The following is a 9880-nucleotide window of genomic DNA, read 5'->3' on the forward strand; positions in this document are numbered from 1 at the left end:
TATTTACTGATTAAAATTACTTACTTGAAAAACTTGGCTGTAACAGATATTGGAAGAAAATAAGAATAAACAGAATTAATTATTTTATATATTTAACTTTGAATGTGTTTTATAGACTTTAAACTTTGTCACTAATAGTAATATAGTTTAATATTGTGTGACAATTACCAAATCACAATAATCTAGACTTAGTGCATTTAAATGTATATTCCAGTGATGTTTATTGTATATTCTATAATGTTGTTTGAATAGTTTATGATGATGTTAACGTTACTCGTTTGCACTGTAACATTGTTAATATAATTAAATATTGACTCGAATTGTTATTTTATTTGTAAAATCCTGTTTTTTAATGATATTTAATTTCTGATAAATCAACATAAATATAAAGCAGAAATATATGTAGCAAAATAAAAATATTAGCTAAAGAAAAGGCATTCTAATCTCGACGATGTTATTGTATAAAATATTTAATTGTCAAATTTAATTAAATATGATATATAAAATTTTAAGTAGAAGGTACACTAGGTGGTAAGTCGAAGTTATCAAATAAATATAATAACTGTAAGTAAAGATGAGTAAAAGAAACTAAAAAATATTATAAAAGCATTTAATTAATCCATTCAAGATGCTCGTTAAAACTAAAACTTATTTACATTACAATAATTGACCATAAATTAAAATCATGCATACTAAAATTTCAAGTGAAATATAAAATTATTTACATTATAATACAAGTACTAATACTAACGCCATCCCATTCCAAAAAGATTCATTGGTATTACCAACCAAGCCTGGAAATTCTCAAGTGACTTATCATGGTTCATGATCACATAGCCTTTGAACCATTGATACATTATTCTTTTATAGTAGTCCAAAACGACCTCTTTAAAAGTACCTCTGCATGTATCAAACCCTGGATGCACTCTGAGAGAATTCTTACAAAATACATTATTCTTCTTCACATTGTATACAGCTATAGAACGCGTAACAGGTACTCTAGGTATTCCAAATTCAAGATCTAGTATCCAATTTACAGCACTATTAATATTAGGGAGCTGACAGAGCTGATCTATGATAGGGTTAGGATCCACACCGTGTGATCTAGCTGACGGGAACAATTCTTTTGGCAACGAAATGAATAATTCTATGGGATCTTTTGTTTGGTATTTATAATTCTCAGGATCTTCGGAAACTTCATTACTTGCCCCCGTTTCTTCAACTTCAGCATATAGATTACATGCTGCATCGGGTGCAATTACATCGGGTACACAATTTACATCTGTTACATAGCTGATATCTGACACACAAGTTAAATCAGGTACACAAGTAACTACTGGTGCTACAGGCTCTGCCAAAATCGTGCCAGTGTATGGACATAGTGACGTATATATCTGAGGAGTTACAACACTCACTGGACTGTATATTGTTGGTAAGCTTGTAGTCCAATCGGGGTAAACCACAGGCAAATTGTACGATGGCAGAAGGTACAATGGATAGTACGTTGTCATTTGGTTTGTTTCATGTACCTGAATTAGTTTTATGACCGTACTTTTGTATTATTTCTTATGCTATGTTCCCTTATTCTGTTTTCCCTTTTTCTATTTCTTCGTTTTGATCCCTTGTGTGTTGTAAGTTTCAGGTTCTATTCTTTATTTAGCTTTTTTTGAAATTATTTTTGCGTTAAAGTTTGATTTGAGCAAACTTTAAATGACGATAATATATAATGGATTTTTGTTGATATCGTACTTACGATTGTAACTTTTTATATAATTATTTCTAATGTGATACTTATAATATACCTATTTGTATTTTAGAGTATTCAAGCAAAAATACTTTTGTCACAATTTAAAATTTCCTTAAAATATAATGTCTCAGGCCTTTAATTTTAAATGTGGGTAGATGGGAAAAAAAATTACAGATACAAAAATATTTTATTTTTTAAAAATAGGTACGTCAACGGAGCACATGTAAATTTATAGATTTTTTCTTGGATCATAGGTATTTTCCTGGAAATGTGAAAATTATTGCCATATTTTATGGTCCAAAAACTTAAAAGTTGCCGTTTGCTTAATGTATTCAGTTTTTATTCATATTTAAAACTTGAATTCATTTCGCCTTAGAATAAAATCCTACAAAACTGTTTAAGCTGCTACAAAAATGATATTTTCATTCAAAAAAGTTAATTTTAACCGCACAACTATATGAATATAATAACATTTAAATAGTTTTAATACGAGAACCCTGACATAATGTTTGAATTGTCTGCGAACGACGTTATTTTAGAGATGGCGGCGACATTATGAACTTTGGCGCCCAGGGAATAGGTGTTAAAGTTGTGCGAGAGGGAGCCACCTTGAGTGAACTTTACAAATTCCTTAAAAGAATTTCTTTTCAGAGAATTGCTTCCGTTCGGACCGGTTTTAACGACATCATTGTGCAGGATTCATTCGCCACTTAACCTGATCTAGTTCGGCGTAAGTGAATATGAGGTACAAACCGACCTATTACGTTACAAAGCCGTAAATTGAGGAAAGGGTTTGCTTTCATACAGAAATGGGTACTGCGACAGATGTGCCAGTGATTTTCCTAGGAAAGTGTTTAGTTTCCGTGAGCAGCCAACTTCATGCAACCCAAATATAGATTCATATTAATATGAAATTGTCTAAAACTGATCAAATTCATCATCGGAAATATGTTTTGGAAATAATTAAATATGGCATAATATTTTAGACTATTGGAATTTGGATGGCTCGGGTTACGTGTATGATTTACCTATCAAGAACTAACCAAGTTGGTTTTGCATTTAAAGAAGAAGCTATTTTAATACATCATTATATATATTTTAACCATCTGCATCGGTAGTTCCTTTATCGGCATTCTTCTTCTTCTTCATCTGGCTGTCTCAGTGAGTTATCAATGTGGAACGTCAGAGTGAAAAGGATAAAAATTATTGCATGCCAAAACATTTTTACAACTACCTATGACGATGATAAACTATTCCCCGTGTCTAATGGACGGTTGTAGAGGTTTTTTGTGCTTAGGATACATTTTTGATACCTTTCCTTTTTTTCTTTTTTTTTGATACCTAAACATATTTAAGTACTACTATACTAAGTATCCTTTCAAGAATTCTTTGAATAGACAAACTGAAAAAAAACTAAGAAACCGGGCATACTTAGATCTTGTTATCTAGCGGCTAGCTTCTAGGTTTGCTGCATGTGAAATCCCTTTTATGGTAAACCTGTGGGGGACGGAATATTTCGCTAACCGGCGGTGAAATTTAAAATAATGCACCAGATAAAGTTAGAAGAATCCTTATTTTGTGGGAAAATATCTAGAATGTTCGCATAAAACCCGCCTTTGACCGGCGCGGAGCGTGCGGGCAGCTCACCGCAGTCATAATGTGAGTGGTACAAGGCATAAGCGGTGGTGTTTTACAAATTTTGAACTTTTGGTTGGTTGTTGTTATGTGATTGTCATTGTGATTGACTACATCATCATTGTCAGTAATGCTAATGACCTGAATGACAGAAATGATGATAAAGGAGATAATAGGTACCCGTATCAAAAAGGTGGAGGGAATCTTTGCAATGTAGGTAAGTAAATAAACTGTTAGTTTTTTATGGTAATTGATTGTCATCGTCATCGACATTGTAATGTGACATATTGTGACTACTTTGTAATGGTCGGAGCGATTTTACCTACATACCTACATACCATACCATACCTACATACCATACCATACCTACATACCATACCATACCTACACTTTAATTTTCCCATAGCTTATATGAAATATATTTATGGTTTTTAAATTACGCGACAAAAACCATTTTGTCGCGTACGCCCTTTCCATTTTTTGCTGTTCCATTGCTTGTTTTCCATGAGAGGCCGGGCCGGCCTCTTATAGAAAACAAGCAATCTAAAACATATCCAACACGGTTTTTTTACTTTAACGCGGCGTCACCTTAAAAGTAGTGCGTGGGCTCTCACACTATTGAACTAACACAAAAGTGCCACGTAACTTTGTTTGCTCTTGTGGTAGCCCCTGCAAACTTTACTCTGAAATAAGTTTATCATAGTATTGACTTGGCTGTTCCACTTGCATTTATTTGGGAGAATTGTGTCAAAAAATTCTAAAAATCCTTAATTTTAAATAGCCTTTTTTGTTAAAAGATTTGTGTCTTTAAAATTTCAGTTAAAGGTTTGTGAGTTTTTCTTAAGGCGAGGATAAACCTCAATTTGTTATTCCGCGACTTCCGGTTTACCTAGTTCCAATATAATAACGAAGTTTTAAAAAATATGAGGTATAAAGTACAATATTTAAAATACCTTAAACCATAAACATTTTAATAAAACTTAATACTTTGGCTGTAATTAATTTACAAACTCACCTCCGATAAAAATCTATTTCATCGAAATATAAGTATTAACTAGGATAATTATACATTTTATTTGAATAAATTGTTAGTTTATCTATATTAAGAATTCTTTAACCGAACAATTTTGTTTCTTAATGTTTATTTCCAAAGATATTTAAAAAAAACATGAAAAATAGAGAAAATCCGTTTGAGTGACTTCAGTTTTATGCTAAGCTAAAATGGATCTTATTGCGATGCGTATACGCTTGGTCTTTGGTTGTGTGCAAAGTTATAGTTTTGGATTGAGATTAATCCCCGCCTTAATCCAAAAGTGGTTACTGACTTAAAACTAACCAGTGGGACCAATTATTATTATTAGTATGGTTTTTAAAACATCTTCAAAATTCATACGCTTCAAATGGGAATGAAATTGAATGTTTGGGAATTGTGCATACGTGATTGATTGATGCACGACTTGGAATTAAATGTATGTACCTAAAATATTGTTTAATTACTTTTATCCCATCATTCCCAAGCGGCAGCCGGCTGCCGCATAACAATTGAAAATCTATTGTGTCTACGATACCCACGATGAAGGTGCTACATAATTACTAACTAGATGACCCGGTGAACATTACTCCTAATATAAACTTTCTCTGGAATGGACTGGGTAATTTTAAGACTAAATTAGCCAAATCGGTTCGCCGTTCTTGAATCTTGGCGAGACTAACAAAAATTTAAATTCTTTATTATTGGAAGAGATACCTTGTAATTTTCCAGCACTAGATGATTATTCAAGATCTCAACACGAAAGGAAAGGAACAGCCTTTACCGATTTCTATCAACACGAATATATTTCACCAAGATATTCCCAGCAATAAATTACTCGGTGGCTCAAACTTCAGTAACTGAAATAAATTAACTATCCAAACTTGATCCATAAGATTTAAACCTTTATAATGGCGGACTCCTCTGTACCTGGCCAAACATAATTTGCTGCCTAAAGGATATTTAATTTTGTTAGGTCACTTTGAGTTCATGTTCCAAGTGAAAAGAGGCATTTTTATGGATTTTTAAAGGCTTCTTGACGGCGCAAGGATGATTATGTTGTGGTGAAAACTTATTTAGGTGTGTTGTGATTTTTGGGATGGGTAATGAATGTTTTAGTCGCGTCAAACCATCAGAATACATATTCGAATAAACCGTACATTTTTCATCGTCAAAAACTACCATAATTCTTAACTTTCCCGGGACTTACAGAAATAATTAATGTCCAGAACATATCAAAATTGGTTCAGCGGCTTAGCGTTATGACTTATGAGTTTTGAGGCTACAGATGGACAGACTATTTCTTCCTACTCCTTCTATTTTCTTCTGAATAATTTCGTTGCGGGTCCCAAGATAGCTTTAGCATGTCCCTCGGGCTCCCTGAGATCACATCAAAAGGCTTTCGTGGTTGGATACCGCTGTCGGTCCTGGCGACACAGGAGGCGGTGGGAATGTGTGGTGGGCCAAAGCCCGTTAAAAAAAGACGGACAGACAAGCACATTTTTGCATTCATATTAATAGTTAATGTACGGATTTAACCTCATTTTAAAAAGTCGGTTAAATATAAAAATAATACGGTCTTTCAGTGTATGACTTGCAAAGTGCCGACTTTGTCCAATTGCATATAACGTCTTTTGTCTCGCAGAAGTTTGTAGACGAAAAAACCTTACAATAAAATAGCAGATAGAACATCGGTTTTATGTGTTGCCTTATTGGTTACATAAAAGTAAAATGTAATATAAATTTGTCAAATATTAAATAATTAAATAAAAAGGATATAAATGAATGAAAGCCTACCCAGGATTCAGGAACCCATACCAACTTGCGATATATTATTATTATCATTGGAGTGGTTTTTATGTATTGCAAATAAATAATTTATTACGTAAGGCTGATTAATTATTATAAAATGAATGGTTTAATAAGCGAGAATGGAAGCGAAACCGGGGAGTCATCTTCGTCACTTTTCAATCTTCAAGAAAAGAGCGTATTCCCTCTTAAAAGGCCGGCAACGCACCTGCAGCTCTTCTGATGTTGGGAGTGTTCATGGGCGACGGTTGCTTTCCATCAGGCGACCCGTTTGCTCGTTTGCCCCCTTATTTCATAAAAAAAATTGCAACTAGAATGACAGTTGAGTGGTCACAACTTGATAGTTGGTCTTGGTCGTTACTATACTACCTATACTCGGCGAAACGAGGCGGTAGCGGTCATTGACCTTTTTAGTCTAGGCGCTAAATGAAAAATGCTCGCACTGTATTTAGAATGCTTAAGAATAAAATTGACCTCTTATAAAGGTAGGTACAGATTATTACAGATTCATCGGAAAACCTCCTGGTAACTCTTAGTATAATGATAATCTCCAACTTTTTATGAGTTCGAAGTGATATGCTTCATATTCAGTTCACATCGAGTATGCAAAATACGATATCGCCCTAGACTAGGAACATCTGACACTTTATTGTCAATCGCGGTTTATATAGAAAATGACAAGTTTTTCGACAGGGGTCAATGACCGCTACTGTCTACTACTGATGCACGCCCTTCTGTCTACTCTGCCCTTAATAGAGACGTAATATAACAATAACTAAATGAAAATTTATCATTTAGGCACCATACATTATCTGCCAAATTCTTAATTTAACCACAGATTTAACTGAAGTTTTAACATAATTAAAATCTGAGTGCAATAGTTTGAAAATTAGTTTATTATTTAGCAACTTCTTACTACGGGGTATCTACTACTATAATTATAACTACAGATTTAACTTAATAGTAACTACAGATTTACAAAGCAACAAACAAAATCCCCTTTGCGCCGCAGTCGGATAAAAGATTGTAAAGTTGTAGAATTGTGGACTATCGACGACATTCCAACTGCGATGAAACGGATTCGTTCTAATCTAAGTTTCGTTATTATCTTTGTTAGAGTTCGGCTTAGACGCCGGAGACAACTGTTCACTTAAGCTGCGCGTCCACTGCATCAAATGCCGATGGGGTGCGTCCAATGCATTCGGATTCCGCATCGGCAATTTAGTTATTAATGTATATATGAAATGTGTGCGTTAACGCTTTGGAGTTAAGGTTGGATTTGCTAAGTTCTTTTTTGATGTACTTTGTTTCGATGCGCTTTGACTCTGCACTAAATATACAGTGTAAAGTATTATCACTTATTTTTGTTACACCCTGTACAAATTGACCCATAGACACGGCTGCGGATGAAGTCATCGGCATAAATTCCGGTCTCAGGCGCAGAAATGCCGATCCAGTGCACGCAGTACCATACAAATCAATACAAAGCAACAAATCCGTACGCTCCGATTCCGATCCAGTGCACGCGCAGCTTAATAATTAAACTTTTTAAACGAGCTTACTATGTTAGTGCTTATTAACCATCCGTCCCAATGATATTAAATAAAAAACTCAAAGCAGATTATATGTTACTAGCTGTTGCCCGTGACTTCGTCCGCGTGGACTTCAGTTTATAGCGCGCGGTATCAACAAAATTGGTGTCAAAAGCTTTTTAAAACACTGGTTTCCCCTTAAAGGAGTGAGCACACAGACGGGCCGTGCCGGGGCTCAGCGTGCCGGGGCTCATCGCAAAAAGCCGCCTCCATGTAATTTGTATGGAAGCGGAAATACGCTGCGCCCCGACACAGTGTGCGATGCGCGCATCCGCTTCCATACAAATTGTATGGAGGCGGATTTTGCGGCACGGCACTTGGTGTGCTCACTCCTTTAATCAAAACACCCAAAACAGCCGTGTAGTGTGCACATAATATTTTTTTTTTTAATTAAACTTTTTTATACCAAATTTTAAGGGCGCTTATTTAGCTTAACACAACTTAGCTGCATTACACAACTTTAGCTTTACCCATAAACTATTTAGTATTTATTATTGGTATGCTGTTGTTTCTGATATCTATGTTGGTAGGTGAGTTATTTGATGACGTGTATAACAATCGAAAGAATCGATAATTTAAACCCAACATGGTGCCACCTCTTATAGAAATACATATGAGCAAGCGATAGCGCGATCTAGGCGACTCTTGGCGCCATCTGTTATGAGTTTTTGGAACTAACTTAATTTAAACGAATTATATAATACAATCCCTTTTTCCAGTTAAAAAGTAGCCTATGTCCTTTCTCAGGCCTTAGACTATCTGTGTACAAAATTTCATTACAATCGGTTCAGTAGTTTTGGCGTGAAAGCGAGACAGACAGACAGACAGAGATACTTTCGCATTTATAATATTAATATAGATTCACCAGCTGCCGGGCCGAACATTATCTTCGCTGTACTGCGCGGCGCACCCCCGCCTTGGTAGCGCCCACTTCGAAACGGGCGTACCGAAAATCGCAATTTTTAATTTCGCCATAACTTCTAAACCAAACGTCCAATTTTAATCATTCAAAGACAAAATATTATCTACACAAACTGTACTTAGTGATGAAATAATTTATTTTGATAAGGATTATCAGCATGAGTAAAATAAATACTTTTAAATGCAGTCCAAAAAAAATCAAGATTTTTAAATGAAAAAATGGTTGTTGTGCCTCAATCGACATAGATAGGTATAGTGTGTCGCGGACATTTTTGTAGATATTTATAAGTCCTACATTTACTTCCCTTTTTTCTTACATTGATTTGAAAGGGATGACACTACGATGTTGCCACTTTTTAATTTCATGACTTTTTTGACAGACTGTAACAGATCTGTTTATGTAGAATATCATTGATCCGTCCTTAGATGAATGATTGGTCTTGCGCGTGCGCTACGACCGAACGCGCGAGACCAATCATTTATCTAAGGATCCGTCCATACTAATATTATAAATGCGAAAGTGTATCTGTCTCTTACCTATTCACGCCCAAACCGCTGAACCGATTTTGCTGAAATTTGGTATGGAGATACTTTCAGCGCTGGAAATCCATTTCCAGCGCCAAGATTCGTTTATCATGCGGGAACAAGTCTGAACATGTCTGTCTGTCTGTCTGAGGTATGTCCTTTCCCGGGACTCAATGTATCTTTATACCAAACAGCAAAATCGGTTCAGCGGTTCTGCGGCAGGCACACAAACAGATTTTCACATTTAAAATATTAGTACGGATAAGCACATGGAATATTAATTCATATTTAATTCTGCTAGGTATTCCAAAAACAGTTTAGGAGTGGAGACAATGGCAAACATACATATACATGTACATAACCATAACGATCTATATTGGGGGCCAGGGCTTCCCAAACTGTGCGTCGCGACGCCCCGGGGCGTCGCAACATTGTCCCAGGGGCGTCGCATGTCAACACAACCAAATCGAGTAAACTCGCCCATTATTTCTTTCATACATTCCGGGCAGTCTACATCCCCGGTTTCAGAACCTATGCTCAGAAAAGCAAGCGCAGCCCTCACAATAGCCAGCCTTGCTGGCTTTAATATCTTTCATAAATATATTTTATAATTTCTATGCT

The sequence above is a fragment of the Aricia agestis genome, chromosome 14 (assembly GCF_905147365.1).
Source record: "Aricia agestis chromosome 14, ilAriAges1.1, whole genome shotgun sequence".
Taxonomy (NCBI): Eukaryota; Metazoa; Arthropoda; class Insecta; order Lepidoptera; family Lycaenidae; genus Aricia; species Aricia agestis.